We start from the raw sequence: 20,003 nt of genomic DNA on the forward strand, positions 1-20,003 counted from the left end.
TACAGGGTCGTCATGCCTCTCGGTGGGCACTCGGGGGGCTCCGACCTCCCCTACACCCCAGCCAAAAGCCACTTTCTGCCGCGGGTCTTGAAGCCTCTCTTCATCTCTGGTCCCTCCCAGTTTCTTCTCCCGAGCCTCCCGTTGCTCTCCAGCTGCGGGCCCTAGTGTCCTGGGCCAGGCTCTGGCATGAAGGCTAAGAGGCCCTCTGTTTCCAGTTCTACTATCCCGTGTCCCTAGCCCCTATTCCAACACCCACCGTGACACAACGTGCGATACCCACCACCGTGACTGCTGGAGAGGTGCGACCGTTGGGCCAGGAGGCCACAAAGGAAATTAGAGTGCCCTAGCCTGTGGGCCCTATGCTTCCCTGGTGCCTCAGTGCCCCCCCCAGTCCCTGTTGCTTGCCCAATCGGGGCTTTCCTCTTCCCTCCTAGGCTCGGCCTCCATCCGGGGATGTAGTTGCAGTCGCCTGAGGTCCTATGGGCCCCGGCAGGCTCCTCTTGAAGAAGCTGTGGGCCCTTCTGCTGGCACCCTTACTCCGCTGGTCTTCCCTGTTCAGGATCTCCCGCCGTTCTCCCCACAGCTATCCGAAGTGGGGCTCCCACTGGTCTCGCTTTCGTCACCTTCGTTCTTTGCTGTTCCTCAGCTCCAGGCTTCCTTGCAGGTGCTCCGGCTTCCCCGAAGCTCTCTGCTTCCACTGCTATCTCTACTCAAGCTGTTTTCTCTATTCTTGCAGCTTCCTCTGTCGGCTCCTCTGCCAGCTTCTCTGCCGGTTCCCTGGCTTACCAGTCGGCTCCTCTGCTGGCTTCTCTGCCGGCTTCCCAATCGGCTCCTCTGCTGCTGCCACTCTCTCTGCCCCCGCAGCCGCAGCTGCCCCTGCCGCCTCGGGCTGCCAGACACCGCGGCTGCAAATCTCTGGCCTCGGGTTTCTCCGTGGAATCTCCGCTCGCCGACCCACCTCCTGCGCCCTCGGGGCTGCCTTTTGTTTCCGCCGGGTGGTGTCTCCTGCTGACATCACATGGCTCCAGCTGAATATGAGTGTGGCTGACGAACCGCGCAGGCTGTTTCTCGGCGTGCGCTCCCCTGCTCCTTCTGGCCCCTTTGAACAGTAAGTTGGGGCTTTCTTCTCCTTCTGTCTTGGCCTGGGGTTCTCCTGTAACCCCAGTGCCCCTGGGACACATCCTTATAGGTTTGGCAGTGCTACACTAGCTAGCACTATGGAAGAAAGAGACTTGGGGTTCATGATTGACCACAAGATGAACATGAACCTGGAATGCGATGCTGTGGCTAGTAAAGCAACCACAAGCTGGCTTGTATCCATAGATGCTTCTCAAGCAAATCCTGGGATGTCATTCTCCCTTTATACTCAGCCTTGGTGAGGCTGCAGCTGGAGTACTGCGTCCATTTTTGGGCCCCACAATTCTATTTTAAAGTCGCAAAACGGGGTTCTATCCAAACTAGGCATTCTTGCTCCTTTACAGACTATGGGGATTAATGGAGTTGCCAACATTGCTGGGGGACAGGGAAACTGCCTATGCCAGGACTGCTCCCGCACCCTTTGCCACCTTTTGGCACCATGCAGCCCATCTGGCTTTCCAACAGGGGTGCACACCAGGGCCTTCACACCTTGTCTGTCAGCCTTGCTGGGGTGCTGGTTTTAGGGTGAGCCCACTGGTCACCCAGGCAGTTCCCTCACTTCCAGGACAGCTCCCCCTGGCAATGACCACAGTAGCAGACTCATCTCTCCAGACAGAACCGTACTGACCCAGGTATGCCCAGCTCTAGAGTGTAATGGCCATGTATAACAGTGTATGGGGAGGGCTATGATGAAATGTTATATGTGGCCATTGTACCCAGCTCTGGGGTGTATCTCAGCCCTTCCCATACACTGTTATATGTAGCCGTTACACCCCAGAGCTGAGTGCATCTCTGCCTCCCCTCCTTTCCCCCTATGCACTGTAATATGTGGCCATTACAGGTGCCATTTGGGTTCACTCTTAAATCCATGGAAATGCATGGAATTTCTTTTGCAATGATTCAACAAGACATCAGGTGCTAATTTTGCAATTTTTTACTGGTTATTTCAGATTAATGAAAAATACAATTGGGAAGGATTTGGGTGGGGGGGATTGGAATGTGGTATGGTAACATTTCAGCTCTTTTCAAACAAAACAGGAAAGCTGTCTTTGCAAGGAGTACATGGTTTGTGTAGCTATTGACATGTAAATGATACAAGTGTTTTCATACTAATCTAGGAGTGACTTTTGCAGGCTTTTCAGCAACAGGAAATACAACAGGCCAAAATCTTTGCAGGTCCTGCTTGCTAAAGACAATATCTTCCTCAAATCCTGATGAACTAAGTAGAAAGCAAAGGTTAATCTTGAAGGCTGTTGAACATTCACATCACAGATGTATGGTTCTACTGATGGACTTCAACAACTTGAAGTACCTGTGGGTCTTGTCTTTTAAAACTCCTCAAGAGCCAACTTCACATGCTTGCCATGAAGAAGATGCTGTTAATTGAACTGGGGAAGCTGCTCTCGTGTTGCAGCAAACAAAAAGCTTGGTTTCAAAGGACAATAGTGGCTTCCTGGCCATACATTAAAGGCAAGCCTTGTCAGATATGGGCACAAAAGCAGCTCAGACTGGTGGGAAAGAATAGTCATGTTGACATGAAATGCTGACCAATGGCTGGAATCATTCAGAATGAGCAAAAAGGTGTTCTTCCACATTTTAATTTTTGTCATTGAATAAATTCTTTCTGATAAAAAATTGTCTTCGAAAATGGGTTTATAATGGAGTTTCGGGGAGGTCTCAGTATGGGATGCAGGATGGAGGTGAGGGGGTGTATGGGATGGGGGGCATAGGTGATGGGTCTGGGTTGTTTTTTGGTGTCAGGTGACCTGAGAAAAGAGGCAGGTATAAACCGGGGAGATGACTGCAGGCGATGATCTGCAATGCAAGCTGTAATAGGATTCACATGCAAATAGACTCATTGATAAGACAGTAGCCTGGTCTGTTTCTTTCTTCAACCCAACCACACCATCCTTTCCCACTTTACCCCAAAGTTCACCATTGTATGTGGTGAGTGTCAGGGGAGGGGGGCGGGGAGGTACAGTCGGCTCATATGGGCCCCAACCAACACTGATTTGGGTGCAGTTGTCCTGGGCAGGGGGATCCACAGGACCCAGGGAATCTGAATGAACTTCAGCAAAAACCCCAGCCCACCCCCACGCTGCTGCTGCTGCTGCAATGGATCTGAGGTGAGGAAAAATGCTTGTTTTGACCCCAGGATACAAAAGACACATAGGAGGAGAGGCAGATGATTCTGTTTATGTAAAAGTTCATGTAGTAATGTTGACATTAAAATTTAGCTAAACCAAGAGTGAGTGAGTTACATTTTTTTAAGTCCAAACATTGACAGTTACATTTACTACATACAATTATTTAGACAATCCATTTTAATGTTGACATACACAGTGTAGAAATGCATGCAGTTCCTGATGAATTGTTTATTTTCTTCCATAGGCGCACTGTCAGGCTGCAGAAGGGGAGAGAGAGGTTTTTTGCCTGAGAACCCCAACCAGGGGGCAAGAGGGAGTTTGGGATTTTTTTTGCTATTTAACTTCTACACCGTCTTACAAAGATACCTTTTCAGACAAAATGACTGATTGATTATTAGATTGATTCTTTGTGTGTGTGTGTTAGCATATGTGTATGATTTTTCATTATGTGATTTATTTGATCTTTTGTTGATTTGATCATTTGAATGATTATTGATTGATCAACCCTGCAGGATCAGGCACCAGGGAGGGAAGGTTATTTTAGAAAAGGAGGCCTTTTCCTGCCACCTGCACCCACCAGCTACCCAGCCAGCAGTTGCTGAAAAATGGCCAGTAAGAGGGAAGAGGTTGCCCAAGCATGAAGCAGGGTGCTTAGGGGCCCCAGCACCCTGTCAGTATGCCCACAAGTAGACCTTTGTGGTGTGCCACAGTATTCACAGGGAGCCACGCCATGGGGCAAGAGGCACAGAGGGAGCTTTTTTGCCCAAGAAGCCCAGCCATGGGGCAAGAGGGAGTTTGGGAGGTTTTTTACTATTTAACTTCCACACTGTCTTACCAAGATACCTTTTTAGACAAAATGTCTGATTGATTTTTAGATTGATTCTTTGTTTGTGTGTGTGCGCACATGTGTGTGTCTGTCTGTTTCTACAGCAGGAGGAAGAGGGAATGAGGCCCTTTCCTGGTACAGATTTACTAGGCTTCAGACCTGAGGAATTGCCTTTTCAGTATTATGAATGCAAGGATATTATGAGTAATGAATAGGAACCCTTGGCAGCATTGCCACTTGGGACAGAAGTTGTGTCAGGTTTGCCTCTCAGGCTTTGAGAGTGTGTTCTTCTCTTCTGCCTGTTGTTACCAGCAAAAGCAAATATGGGTAGCAATTGGGAGCTAAAATTGGGAGGGAAATAATGCGTGCTTAACTATTTCTATTGGAAAACCACCATGCACTGCGAAATACCCTGAACTTGGGTAACTCTCCTGTACCTGCGGTGGGGCACAGGGAGGCGAGGTGGAGAAAGGTGGCTGATGGCCAAGGAAGAGGGGAAGGGCATTCCCCCCCGAAACTCTGCCCGGAAACTTGAGCTGTGACTGCAGGACTTCATGCTGTGCAAAACCTTGCACGTTCCTTCATGGCAATTAAATCCAACAACCCTATTTACATGCAAAGTGAAGTAAACAATGCAACACCCCCCCCCCCCCCCTTCAGAGCACAGCCACGTGTTGGGTGTCACTTACCAATGCGTAAATGTGCTGTATGATGAACGCATCATGGTGTCCTGTTTCAACTATTGCAAAGCAGCTCTCATCCTGCACTCGAACACTGCAGTCCACCCAACATCAACAGCAAGCAGGCTGTACTGTTCTTATCAAAGTGCTGCATACTCATGGGGAAAGTGTCCTGCTGGGCTGAGTCCTTGTGTCTTTGGTGTGCTGCCATCTCTTATCCACCTCAAAACTGTCTTGTCAATACAGCGTACGTGCACCCCGACCACTGTTCCCCCAATTTATAGGCCCTCAGGCCTCATTTTGTTGTTACCCCCCCCCCCCTTCAGAAAGTGTGACACCGGCCCGGAAAGTGCTCAAAAAATGGGAGGGGGGAGGAAGGTCTGGAAAAGTGCGTGAAAAGCAAGCAAGCAAGCCCCATTCAAAACAAAGTGCAAAAGCAAAATTCTTCCCTGTTGAAATGGCGGGAATTTTTTTTTGCTGGGAGCAGCCCCTGATGCAATGCTTGTGATACCCAGATGCCAATGCACAGGGAGGTGGTGGGGAGGCAGCCAGATCCTTTGTGTACCCCACACCAAGGGCACTGTGCAACAAGCATGGGGAAAAAGTGGGAGGCAGAACTGCTTTAGGACCAGGCTTAGGCAGGGGCGCAGCCCTTTTGGGAGGTCTGCGGAACAGACCCCTGATATCAATCCAGACTTGTGAGGGGGAGGCAGGCAGGTTTTTGCGGACCTTTGCATGAAAAAAATTCCTGCCCCAACCAGCACTGCCCCATGTAGCAAGCAACAAGCACAAAGAAAAAACCAGGAGGGTTTACAGGGGAGGTGGGCAGCACTGCTTATTGAACTCAACCCTGCCGAAAAACACGTGTCTCTTAAGTAAAGCCACCAACAATCCTGTCCCCCGCCCTCCCCCAAAACAACTTGGCATGAATGACCCAAGAAAATAAATGAAAAATATCAAATCTTGTCCTAAAACACTACCTGGCAATAAAGTAGTACTGCAAGGGCAGGAGGGTAAAATGGTTATGATGTGCCCTCTAGCACCTTTTAATAGTTATAGTATAATAAGCTATTACGTGGTAAATCACATCCATGTTACTTCATTAGTCATTATAAACTAAGAAAGGAAAGTTAAATCAGGAATATTTTTGGCAGGTAAATGCTGATTACGTAGACAAGCGCCCTAATAGCTAATCGAGATAATGGGAAAAAAACCCATAGTCTCTACTGAGACCATGCTTAACACTATTCAGTCTGTATGATTTCTTGTTCCACAATTTTGTGTTAAAGCTGGTTTTTAAAGTTTTGTCATTTAAGGGCACCTATTCTGAGGTCAAGCCTGGAATGTTCGTGTAGGATAAAGTCTTCTGGTTTGCGGAAGATGAGTTAAAACACAGAACCTGAAAGACTCAACAGCTAGAAGGCAAATCTGGCCTGTAAGAGTCCATTTATTCATCAAGAAGTAGATTTCAATGGAAATTAGGTGCATAAACTGTTTTGGCACATTTTGACCATCTTTTTGAAATACATCTACATAGATTTGATCTACATCTTAAGGTACTAAAGTACCATTGTAAATAAAGCATTTGATCAATTTCTAAAATCTCATGAATTTTTGCAGAGGAACTAACTCATGGTTTTGAGCTAATGCTGCAGTCATAGGTGCAACTGCAAGAGGGGACAGGAAGGTCATGTTCTCACACCTGTCTCTAGCATTATTCCTGTATCCCATTTAGGTGCAGGACAAAAGTAGTCTCTCATTTAGTGTCCCCCCTGCTGATCTATGTGGGTGCTCTACTCCATACTTAAAATTTGGAAATCCAAACTGCTTGAACTAGTCCCATTCATGCTAAGCTTTGATATGTCATGTAACATTTTAATTTGGCTGCTATAGCTGCAGACTGCTCACCAGGGATCCTGGTTTTCTCTGATTTAAAAAAAAATCCCCAATTTTTGGTTAAAAAAAGTAACCCCAAATCCACATTTTTCCATGCTTAAAATGAAACACCACTAATATATAGATATATAGTAGAGGTGTGCAAAGCAGGCCCTGTTCGATTTGGATTCGGATTCAGCCAAATCGAATCAGGGACAGTGATTCAATTAGTTGATTCGGATCACTGTCCCTGATTCGATTCGGCTGAATCTGAATCAGAAGATTTGATGCTGATTTGGAGAATCAGCAATTCAGACACAGACACAACTTTAAATGTTTTTTCTACATACCTTGAGGTACCAGTGCTGCTTGTGAATGCTGCAGTCCTGGGGCAGATGGATCATCCCACAGGAGTGCGGGGGGGGCCCTCCACATGCTCGGCGGCAAACCCAAAAGTGGACCGAAAGTACTTCCGGTCCACTTCTGGGTCCACCAGGGAGCATGTGCCCCCCACCCCCATGCCCCCCCAACTTGGCAGTCAGTCACTGGGAGACCCCAGGTGCCCCTCCCAGACCCAGGAGGCATCAGTCGTTGAGCCAGGGGGGATGTGGGGGGGGGGGTGCGTGTTCCCCTGTGGACCTGGAAGTGGACTGGAAGTGCTTCTGGTCCACTTCTAGGTCTGCTGCCAAGCACATTGGGGAGCCCCCTGCACTTCTGTGGGACACTCTATGCACCCCAGCATCACAGTATTCATGAGCTGCCTGCTACCTAAAGGTATGTAGAAAAAACATTTAAAGCTGCGTCTATGTCCAAATCTCCAAATCTTTCTGAATCTGCAAATCAATTAGGAGGGTTCTGATTTGATTCAGAGAGATTAAAGGGTCCTCTGATTCAATACAGATTTGGAGATTTGGCCACCGAACCGGGCCGAATTTCCACCAAAGTGAATCAGGGACCAAAGCTTCACATAGCCCTAATATATAGAATTTATGGATATATATTAGTGGTGTTTCATTTTAATCACGGAAAAATGTGGATTTGGAGTTACTTTTTTTTAACAAAAACTGGGGATTTGTTTTAATCAGAGAAAAGCAGGATCCCTGCTGCTCACACTTTTCCATAGAAACATGCAATTCCTGCAATATGTTTTGCCATGATGATCTGCTGGGACATAGAGCTCTAATGGTCAGTGATATGCTGCATAAAGGTATTGCAACTTTTAATGTTTGTTTTATCTACCACAATAATTCTCAAGTGTGTCTTTCAGGCTTATAAACTTAGATCAAGATTGCTGCTTCAGTTTCTGGAATGCAAGCACCTCTGGGACTGTGGCGGGAGGGGGAAAAATAATCTTGTGGTTAAAGCACTGTTGTAGTACTGGGCAAATCTGACTTCTCTCCCTGGTCCTGCCACTGTCTACCTGTGTGATTCTGAATAGTCGCTTAATCTATGTGCCCAAACCACCTCTTTAAAATGGGGTTCAAGTGTTTCCTTTCACCAACCCTCAGCAAATCTTTTCTTTTTATATCATAAACTCCTTGAGTTTTGTACAGTCCCTAACACTGGTGGTTCTGACTTTATCTGAGGCCCACAACTAATATAGCAGTTGTCGTAACAACACAGGGCAGGTATAGGAAGTACGGAAGAGATTTCCATCCATTTCGGATAGCTAAGAGTGCTAAAAGTGCTGAGTGAAAAGCTGGTTCTTTCAAGGCAGTGGCTCACTCTTACCAGCCATGAGCTTTTTACTTGCAAATGCATTAACTTGATGTTAACCACAGGATTACTTGTAAACCAGGCAGTTCAGAAGGACAGTCCCAGAGGGAATGAATGGAAAGGCAGCTGTCTTTGCCATATCCCTGGGAGAAGGGAGATAAGGAGCTGTGTCTACCACACTGGGAACAGTTCATGCTTGATGTAATGCTGGTTTTGTGCCTCTTGCTGACAGGAGCTGGGGGGATCTGTCTTGCACAGGAGGGAGATGGCTCACTCTCTGCACTCTGCATCAAGGAGACATTCTGCTATAGGTAGCAGGATGGAATGAGGCCAGCTCTAATCCTTTAGTTGCCATTGGAGGGACAAGTACTGCCTTTGCCCCAAGAAGGTGCTGTGTACCAATATTCAGTTTCTCAGGCAGAGCCCAGCTCTAGTGACTGCTATGTCTCTGCACCCTGCCTGCTTGCCACAAGTTTACAAAGGACTGTCTCCCTCTTTCCCTGAGCTTGTGCTTACTATTGCAGGCCATGCACACAGTATCATCTCAGATCTCCAGTCGCCTTCTCTCTCTTTTGTCTAAGCAAGAACGCACCCTGCCCCCTGCCACCACCCAAAGAACTAACTAACTCATTCCAAATTGGATGGATAGATCCATGTGGCCTGGAAACTGGGACATCACAACTTGCCTGGTCTTTCCTTGACCAATCAGATAATGTCAGGGTGGGGTTTAGACGCTGATGTTTCAGCCTCCTCAGCCCAGAGGCTGTGGGTATAGGTGACTTTGCAGCTGAAGGAATGAAGTAGAGACTGGTAGTGTGCCATCATGTGCGTGTTTGCTGCTGTTTCCTGTTACTGTATGAACATGGTGCAGAATAGGGAAAACAAAAGAGCTCTGGTATGCTGCCTGCTTGGAGCACAGATAATGCAGAGTGACCCTAGCTTGTGTTTTACCCATGGAAAACACAGTCAGGTGACTGATTTATGGCCATAGAGCCATAGGGGTCTCTGAGTTAAGCTGTAGTAGACCCGTTGCCATGGAGACCAGCTAATAAAGCACTCTGCAGCAGTCAGCTTTAACAATGCCGCCCTTGATACAGAAACAAGGAGCAAAGAGGAGGGGAAAGTAATAACAGCAGAGTGTGTGAGGGAGAAGGGGAGAAAAGCACAATGAACACAGGGTGATAGGTGGGTCCTGCATGACCTTGACATGGTACTGGACAAGTTGTGGGGAGGAATTTCCCTTCTCCCAAATGATCAAGGGGGCAGGACCCATTAACCACAGCTCCTATCAGTATGGACTTGCTCTGTTGGCAATAGCTGGGACAAAATCAGGTAGGAGGCAGGGAGAAATAGGAGTGGAGAGGAAAATGGGACAGGTTGAAGAAAGGCAGACCACATATATTGGGTTAAGAGATGGATCAGGGTGTCAACTGCAGGCATGGGAAGTCCCATGGAGCCCCTCATTTGGGTTCACATCTTCATTGACTTCCCCCTTTTTTCTAAATACAATGCCGTGGGCCTGATTCTCCCACAATGCTGTGGTAGTGTAAAGGTACCTGAGAGCAGAAATCAACAATGCCACTTTGAAGCTTCTTTGTGTTGTTGAGGTGGTGTAAAGGAGCTCTGGTGTAACTCAGATTCAGTCTCTCTGCCTTTACATCCCTGAAGTGCTCTCATTTTCTAGTGGGTGATACCCTAGTTATCCGTGGACAGGTGGCTTGTGGGTGAGGATGTGAGGTTCAGAATTCTCTTATTGCTCATCAGTCTGGCAGTGGTGCTGAGGGCAGCAAGCCCTCTCTCAATGTTATATCAGTGCTATCACACTCTAAGCTAATGTGGGTGATCTTCTGCTCTGAAGCCACTCAGCTTGGAAGTCCCAGCTTCCTCTTCCATATGTCCATTGTTCTGATATGAGGACTGTTTGTGTAACCAATTAGCATCAGTTACCTATACATCTGCATGTCTGTGCATGTTTGTGCAACTGGAATGATCCATACTGCTCAACAGTCCAGCGGCCTCAGTCTTAGATGGTAAGGGAGGGTGAGTGGACATGGAGTCCAGGGGATTTTACGGTGATTTCATCCAGAGCTGAGCTCTTCTGCATAGTTACAAAATGTCTGTGACCTACCTCTGTCAGCACCCAAACTGCTGCTAGTGCTGTTGGTAATGCAAGAATGGAGCATGTCCCCAGCAAGGCTTTGGTAGGCAAAAGCCATGCTGGAGCACTGCTGTGTTTTATTCTTTGCACTTTCCCCCTTTGCCTACACCTTCACAGAGGGGCCTCCCCTCTCAAACCTTACTTCAGCAAAGCACTTACCCATTTATCCCTACTGAGATCAAGGGTACTATTTCACATTCTTAAGAGGTGTGCTGGAGGAGGATCTTGGCTCATTTTTTAAAATATGTTTCCAGGCTGCTGCACTTAACATCTGAGAGATCTTTTAATTATTTGGTAATCACCATCCAGGAATAACCCAAACATAATAACTCAAATTCTGTCCCTGACTCAAAGCATTAATTTCAATACTTTTTTTTCCCTGTAGAAAGAGGAGAGATGGGAGGCTGTTCCAAAAAGAAAAGGGAAGAAGCAGCAGCCATTAAACACTGATTGCTTAGGAGCTTCACAAGCCATGGCTTTGTGCTTCTTGGGCTGTTGGATGTACCTGTAGGGTGTATTGCACTCCACAGGGTGTCATCTTTTCCTCCAAATGGGGTTGAAGTCAGGATACCCCCAGCCAGCTAACATTATGTATCAATAATATTCCTCCCTTCTATAGTAACCCTACAGCTGGCCGTTCCCTGCTGGGTAGTACCAGGGTCCTGATAGTGTCCCCTCTTTCACACCCAGGGACAATGATAACATCCTCCCAATTGCTCTAAGCCTTGCTGTACTGCAGCTCTGCATCTCCTTAGTCTTCATTACATGTGTTACCATAAAACATCCAAATTCCAAGAGTTGCTGGTTCCTTCATTTGTTGGTTGGATGGTTATCCCCACATATTTGGATGATGAATGACCTCTCAAAGCCCAAGGTCTTCCTCTCTGTGTACTGCGGAAATGCCTGCCTTGGTGTTTTCAACATGCTGGATGGCAGGTAGGTAGGTCTTATGATAAAAGTAACTGAACTATGAAGCAAAGTTCAAGGATTCTCTAGAGTCCATCCTAGGAAAGTTCAGAGATCAAGGAGGAAGAATGTTAGCATTTAACCTGAATAGATATTTTATCTTGAGATTGGCGAGGTGGGACCAACAGCATGGACCAAGGGTGCCCACCGAACCACAGACTTGCATATATTGATATGCGGTAGATCCAGCACATCCACAGGGGGAGGGTATCGTTATATATAAAAGCTGGCCATGGAAGTGGCTAACATGTCACTGAACTATGCAGACAATTGGCCCAATTTCATCTCATAGGGGGTTGCAAGGGCTGTTAATGTTCATGTGAACTGTTGATGTAAGCAGTCAACATTGTTGCCAATGTTACCATACATAATTGTTCTTTCCTTCTTTACCACAGGCATGGCCCTCTTACACAGGGGGACCATTTGCAGGGGAACATGATTGATTTTTGTTCTGCATACTTAAAGAAACATTTAAAATGCATTGACCTCAGAACTCAACACATCATAAAATGGTGCTGGAGGTGGGCTAAGAAGCAAACTAGCAATGGTAAGCTCTATTTGAGAGTGACTGAAAGTTGTTAGTATTTGTGTGTTGATCAGTGGCCTTATAGGACTAACTGGTGAATTACAGTCTAAATCCCAAGGAGATAACCTAAACTGGCCAAGGCCATGGGCAGGGACTGATCCAGGGAGGGTAAATTGAGGGTATTTAAACCCCACTCTGGCTGTGTGGCACATACAGTTCCTGCCAGAGCTCCACAGAGTTAACCAACTGATTAGCCTGGTTCCCTGTCAGAGCTCACAATGCATAATGAGTTCCCTGAGCTCACTGGATGATCAGCTACAGCCCTGCTGGAGGTCCTTATGTCTAGTGAGCTCTGTAAGCTTGCTGGGCTTGCTAAGTTCCAGTAGGAACTCTGCTGGTCATCTTGTGAGCTCTGAGAGCAAACTGAGCTTGTGCAGCAAAGTCAAAGGGGATGGCTTCCCCACCCTCCCTGCTGGATCCACCCACGGTTGCGGGGATGAACTACTTTCACTTTTTAGAGTTGGTGTCTTCAGGCCCAGAATATGAAGTGGTGGTGGTGAAGGCTGCTGGGGAATTTGGCAAAGATATTACTCACAAAGGGCATTAATTTACCTTAAAATGATTTCTTTTTTATCTGGAGTCATTTCTGTATCTGAACACTTTTGTCTGGCTCCAGTTCCTCAAAATATTCCCTCCCAGTGCCATACATAAGTGATAGTGAGTAACCGTGACAATGACAGAATATGGACATTTATGGTTGCCTCCAGCCTGAGTCCACTGTGGTACTGTCTGGGATCTGATATTCTTGGGCAATAAGTAGCATTGCCCATTCCTGTGTTCTGAGCTTGCTGTCTAAACAGATAGAGACATGCTTCTCCCAGGTTCAGTGGCATTCTCAAAAGAAACACCAGTTCCCAGGGGAAATTCAGTTGAATGATGGATGGTAGATTCCCAGTGCAATCCAAGTGAGTCACAGGATCTTGGAGCTCACTTCTACCCCATAACTTCTCTGTACCCTTCCTACCCTTAATACCCTTGTGATGAAGAACAACATAGGGAGATATGGGAAAAACCAAGGTGGTGTGTCTCAGAGGAAATTGCTGCTTCCATTGTTCTCCTGGCCTTTCACTGTATTTTTAACTGGATGCTGTCAAGTCTTTGGGTGCTGGAAGTTTGGGGCAGGTGGCAGAGATGGTGAAGAGGCTTTAAGTGTGATTTCTATCTTCTTTTTAAGGCACAATGTGGCAAATGTGGGAGCTCTTGAGCCAGAAACAGTGCTGCTCTCCCACTGCCTCTGGGCACACCACCCGCCTATCTCATCTGCCACATCTTGCTGTTGAGTAATTACAATCTTAATTAGGTGGGAGGCTGCCCATTGAATGTAGGGCTGTGCAAAATGGCTGTGTTTTGATTTGGTTTCAGATTCAGCCATTATGGAGGACAGTAATTCCTTTAGGTGTTTTGGATCACTGTCCTGTTTTGTTTTGGCTGAATCTCCTCTGAATCTATTTTGAATGGGCTGCAAGGGAAGCTGCACACAGCCCTACCCAGCCAGGCGGGGCTTGGGGCTGGGGACTTGGGGCCCCAGTGGAGAGCAGGATGGGGTTGTGGGTGGCTTGTCTGGGGAAAACAGAGAGCTGCTGTCCTCTGTGCAGGTGAGGAGACCCCTATGTGGATCTCAGGTCACGGGGCAGGGAAGCAGTGCAGAGCGGTAAGCAAACCTGCTGGTCCCTCCCTACCATGTGACTTGGCTCCATGGGGAGCAGTGATTCACGCTGGGGGTCTCCTTGCCACTGCTGCCCACCCAGCACTGCCCTGGCAACATGGAGCAGGCAGCAGCAGTGAGGAGACCCCAGCACAGATCTTTGCTCCCTGAAGGTTGCACGGCAGGGACCAGTACCAATGCGGATCTCTGCTCCCTGAAGATCTGAGTCATGTGGCAGGGCAGCAGTGTATAGCTGTTTCCCTGCAAGCCTAGCTCCGAAACTCCGAAAATTTCTGAAGCTTTTCCGAAACATTTCAGATGCCTCATTTCATTTCAGAGATGTTTCTGAGCCTTCTGTTTCAATTTGGATTCAGTGTTTCAGGCACAGAAATGGCCCGAAACACCTCCAAAACGAAATGGCTGCCAAAATTTTGCACAGCCCTAATGGAACACCCTGTTCTCCTGGGCCTATATATGCAGCTCCAACCGCCCCGTACTACATCCCAAGCCTCGTACATGTCCCTCACAGCTGTGCTAACCTCTGGCCTGAGGCCAGGCCCAACTCATCACAGCATTGAGTCTCATTTGCTCTGCCCTCCTGGGGCCACACTCATACTGCCTCCATCTCACAGAGGCCTCTCACTTTCTACCAGCTCTCACCCAGCGTCTTGCATCCCACCCTTCCTGGGCCTCACTTGTATCACCCCTTCTCTCCCAGGGACCACATTCACCCCACCCTCACCTGGAGGGTCCTCATGCTTTCCCCTCTTCACTCTCCAGCTAGCAAGTGGAGTTTCAGCTCATGACTAGGGCTCCTAATTGGTATGATAATAGACTAATAAGTTTCCTCTGTATTGCCTTCCTACCATCTTCCATCACCCATTTCAGAAGTTGCTCTCTATATGGCTAAGAGACAAGGTGGCTTCTCATACCAGTGAAAGTCATGTCATTCCTTCTTTGGGGCAGCCAGTGGTGTGACTAGGGCAGGGCAATGGGCAATTGCCCTGGGTGCCAACTTGTGGGGGGTGGGAAGTGAAATAAATGGCTGCTACTGGCAGCTTCATAATTATACTTTTTCCAATTTTTCTAAGTTTCAGGGTCTGATGACTTCCAGCATACATAAGCTTCCTTAAGCCCATAATGGGAAGGTGTCTACAGCTCAGGCTAACTGTCAGTTACAAATTTACAAGGGGACAGCTGGAGACTTGGCAATCAATCTGTTGGGAAATGTCCTATGGTGTGTCAGTTTTATTTGATAGGCATCTCAGACTGTATTTGAGAAGTCCATCTTGATTGTTCTTTGGTAGCTTGAGGAATGCCAAAGAAAAGGCTAGCGTTAAGAACTTTCTTTCCCCCTAAAAAAAAAGTTCCTGACAGACTATATAATCACTAGGTATTAGTTTATCCCCAGGAAGAAAAGGTGTATCCTCTTGTTTGTTATGAACCCTTTGGGATGGGCAAATTTCAGGAGGTTTAATTTGTTACCATCTACCTATCATTGGGTGTGTCTACATGTGCATTTATGCTGGCTTATATTTACTGTGCAGAAAGTTACTGGCCAGTAAGTGGGAATAGACCGGCATCTACATGTGCAGATAATCTGGGACTAAATTTAGTCTCAGGTCAGAGCAACCTGACATATGCCCCTGTGGTCATTGGGGAGAGCTCCAGCCTCTGGCAACATGGCTGCCAGCCCTTGGGACTAACTTTAGTCACAAGTTGAAGCCAGGAGAGGTGACCAGCCAAGAGCCCTGGGACTGGACTCAGGCTGGCCCCCTAGTGGCTGGGCAGCCCCAGCAGGGAGGCCCCCTGGGTTAATGCACAGTAACGCATCTACATGTACATTACTGAGCAATAACTAATTGGGCATAACTTTGATACGTGCATGATGCAGTTATCAAATTTATGGTTAAGTTGGCGTACATCACCATATTAACTGTGCAGTGTGGGTGTGCACATGTAAACACACACCTGTACTGCGCAGTAATTTTGGTTATTGCACAGTAAATGCTCATGTGTAGATGCACCCATTGGAAAGCAGATATGTCCTGGATGACCTGAACTGTAGCCAAGATACTAGCTCTTGGAAAATTAGCAAAGACCATGTTTAGAAGATGGAGAGTGGAGCTGTGCTTTGACAGACAAGAGCAAATTCCCTCTTCCGATGTTCAGAGCAAGCAGGGAACCAGACTCATTTCTTTAAAGTCAGGAGAATCATTGTGACTTCTCACTAATCCCTTAACTCCTAGATTCACTAGAGAAACAGAGCAAGAAGTTTACCCCTGTACCCCAGGTTTATGCAAATAAGTTTTAGTATTTGTATTTGGGTCACCATGCTATGGCACCAGCCATGCCATGCCACTTTCTACTGTCTTCTGGAGTCGTCTTAGCAGAAGGTCCACATTTTTCATGCAGATCCAGACTTACTCTGTGTGGTAGCATAGTTCTTGGAACTTTGGCAGTCATAGACCTTGACTGCTCAAATGGAGTAGAGCCAAGTTCTTTTAGAATCTGAGGCCAGCTATCAGACACATGGAAAAATGGTGATTCTTTATCATATAGACATGTAGGAGGAGTTGAGCTTCTAAAGACCTGATTGATTTGTCTTTTTGAACTACAAATCAAGAGCAATTTCATGGAAGTCACAATTACACCTGTGAGAAACATGCAGACATCTCTCTGCCTACTGGATGGATCAAAATCAGGTAAATCCAACATATGCATTCAAGCCTCTTTCTTAATTCCTTGTTTCCTGAGCTATTCACTTGACTTGAAAGTTCACATGGCACTTGCAACTTATTTCTTCCCATGCCTTGGTGTATAGTTGTTTTCAGCTGACTATGAAATATTCTTCATGGGTCTAATTCACATCCAGGATCCCTGCATCTTTCTGAAACTTGAATTAGTACTACCAAGACTCAAGTACTTCCCTTTGAACCATTGGGCTGGTGCTTCTTTTAAACACCTTTTCCCCAACCTACAGTGCCAGCTGCAATTATCCCAGACTGAGAATGAAATAGCGGTGCTTATGATGGTGACTATGGTCATTTCCTTTCACTATGCTCTGTGAAAATAACGTGGAGCTGACTCTGCCCTTAAAATTTCTCCTGGAATAAATCTCTGAATTGCATCCTGAACTAAACTACCAGATGTCAAAAAAGGTATGGATGGGGCTGCTACTTGGGTAGGAGGAAATGTTTTTGGACTTCCAAAGAAAATACATCTTTGTGATAATTGTGGAGGAGTTAATTAAACAAATTACCCCAAGAGATGGAGTAGGTAATTTGTGTGACCAAGTTGGCATGATAGTGGTGAATATTATGGTGGAACAGTCTGTTAAGTGGCAGTGACGTACTGTGGGTCTCTGATGCCTGGGGCCAATGCTTGCATTTGCACACACCCCCTGGCCCCGACCCTTCTCATAGCAATACTTAAAGTCAAGTTGCATGATAAGAACTGTGAAAGGCCTGGCCGGCGCCCCCTGGCCAGCGTCCGGGGTCCATGACCCCCTTCTGCCTCCCCATCGGTCCACCACTGTTAAGTGGTACAGCAGTTTTTCTGGCATGCTAGAACTCTCTCCTCAGAAATGTGCAATGTGGAGCTCTATTTGACATTACATTTTCTTAAAAAGTGAGGCTAAATTTTTCATGAGAAATCTGCCTTTTATGTACTTTCCAGCTCCTACACATAGTCCTAGGCAGGTTCTCAGGAATGGGGGCTCTGCAGAGGAAAAGGAAAGCATACCATTTCTATAGATCCATGCTTACTCACCTTCTTTTTCTTCTCATTTGACATCCTTGCAGGAGATTTTTGAATTATCAGAGGGACCAAAGGGGGTTGGATTTACAATCTCATACACACCTCCTAGGTCTGCCATATTCAAATCAACTGCAGTAGCTCCAACCTGTACACAGACTTGTGGCACTGATCATTTGGGATTAAATTGTATATCTCATGGGTGTAGATCTGGAACAGCTGGTACATAAACAGCTCAGTTTATGTAAGATTAAGCCCTGGATTTGGTCTGTACATCCTGAATCTGTTCTTCTATTAGATTTACTCCCCTTCCATTGGTCACTCCACATCTCACTGTTTTGTTTTCATTCGGCCCACTCTTTGCTCTATCCTTAACCCCAATCATTTTTTTCCCTGTATTTGTTTTATTTTGGATCTTTTTTATTCTTCACACTCTCTCCTGAGTGGAATGTGAACCCAAGTAGCGTTCAAGTTCAGGGCGAAACTTTGATATCCATGAAGCTTGAGTAGATTCAGTATTTTGGCACAGTGAAGTCACCCTGTCCAGTGTTTGTGCATAAAAGTTGGGAAGAAGATGGGGTATAAATGAGTTTCTGGCTTACCATCAGTCGCTGTGTGAGAGTTACAGCATTTGGGAGTTACCAGTTCAACAGGTAGATTTTTGACCTGGGAAGTCCGTACAAGTCCTCTACCCACACCCCTCTGTTGCTTTCCTCCCCTCCTTAGATGGACTCTGTTTGGGCAGTCTCTGCTAGCCATCCAGAGGCCAAATCAGAACCCAGTGCTTATCAGAGGGTACTGAGACATGCCGTATATGTGACACTGGACTTTCCCCTTGGAAAGCTACAGTATGGGGAGGGAGGGGTCCCCTCCATGCTGTGTTCTGTGCCGTGTGTGGATGATGATGTGTAGTAGATGTGTATTTTCTGTTTCATTGCTTTTCAGGAAGAGAATATCTGCACAGACAGAGTTGTTAAACCCTCCTCCAGAGACTGGGGAGGGGAGGGAATGAGGCAGGCAGGGAGGAGGCTTTCTCACTTCACATCTCCAATCTCAGAACCACTACAGGAGAATTGCAGACAGCCATCCTCACTGTAATACCCCAGCCTCCGCTCCCCCTCCTTTCTTTCTCTCTCTCTCTCTCTCTCTCTCTCTTTCTGTCTTTCTCTTACTATCTCAGAAAAAAGAATACAACACACTAGCTTCATTTGAAGCAACAGCAATTTAAATGCTTGCAGCTCAATCACTGTATTCAGATACTGCTGGAATAGCAGAGCATTCAAGCTCAGGCAGCAGCGAACTGAAAACCTGACCGTTCGAAAAAGAAAAAGCAAAATACAGAAGGAAAGAAAGAAAGAAGGAAACCCAACAACAATCCCATAACTCGCTTCAGCTCATTCATATTTCTTCCCCCAGCAGCACTGGGGAAGGGACTGGGCAGCTCGGTAAGGAATGCAAATGCTTTTCCTTAATTTCTTTTGTCCCTGTTAAAATTTATTCTTACAGGGGATTTTAATGCAATGCATCTGGAGTGTTATTTTCTTTCCTGGTTGCAATCTGAAGTCAGAATGTCTGGCTGTGTGCATCCCTGGTTTTATTTTTTCAGGATTAAACATCAGTGGTTGAAGCAGGGAATAAGTATTAATTGTTAATCATTTATAGATGTTCACATTTTTAACTTGGAAGCAGATTGAAGTAGTTTTGATTGCAAATGTTTATCTAGTAAAATACTCCCCTATATGTGTGCTTTCTCTTGCATACACATTACTATTCTATATAGAGAAAAAATATATAGAATAATAAGATATACAAAATCAAAAAAGGCAAACGTCTGCCCATGCCTCTTGGTCCATCAGTCTTGCATTACTAAGGCATGCCTGTTTCCATATCCAGCAGCACACAAGGGGGTGATGTGGCTAGCATATCTGTGTGTGTGTGTGTGTGTGTATGTGTGTGTGTATAGACACAGTATACACAGATATATGTCCTGTGTGTGACATATATCTGTCTCTCTCTCTATATATAGACACACACACATACACACAGACATATCCAAGCCATATCACCCGCTTGTGTGCTGCTGGATATGAAAACAGGCATGCCTTAACAATGCAAGACTGATGGACCAAGAGGCATGGGCAGACGTTTGCCTTTTTTGATTTTGTATATCTTATTATTCTATATATTTTCTCTATATATAGAATAGTAATGTGTATGCAAGAGAAAGCACACATATAGGGGAGTATTTCACTAGATAAACATTTGCAATCAAAACTACTATCTATATCTCTGCAATCTGCAATCTTTCTATCTATCTATCTATCTATCTATCTATCTATCTATCTATCTATCTATCTATCTATATAGACATACACACAGGACATATATCTGTGTATACGTAGATCTGTGCCAACAAGCCTGGGAGGAAACCACATTAAATGGCTAGTGTGTGTTTAACCTTTAATATGCTGCTGCACAAAGGGGAGAAATACATATTCTCCTACAGCTTGC

The 20,003-nt window shown here is 46.2% G+C and overlaps 1 protein-coding gene across 4 annotated transcripts in view; it reads left to right on the forward strand.

Annotated features, from left to right (window-relative positions):
• The first annotated feature begins 18,551 nt into the window (after window positions 1-18,551).
• Window positions 18,552-20,003, forward strand: part of GABRA3 (gamma-aminobutyric acid type A receptor subunit alpha3) — a 243,038-nt gene continuing 241,586 nt past the window's right edge. For all 4 annotated transcript variants that reach the window (XM_019487955.2, XM_006273800.4, XM_059732686.1 and 1 more), the window contains exon 1: window positions 18,552-18,937. The gene's annotated coding sequence lies outside the window, so the exon portion shown is untranslated. The remainder of the gene's footprint in view (window positions 18,938-20,003) is intronic.

The sequence above is a fragment of the Alligator mississippiensis genome, chromosome 8 (assembly GCF_030867095.1).
Source record: "Alligator mississippiensis isolate rAllMis1 chromosome 8, rAllMis1, whole genome shotgun sequence".
Classification (NCBI taxonomy): domain Eukaryota; kingdom Metazoa; phylum Chordata; order Crocodylia; family Alligatoridae; genus Alligator; species Alligator mississippiensis.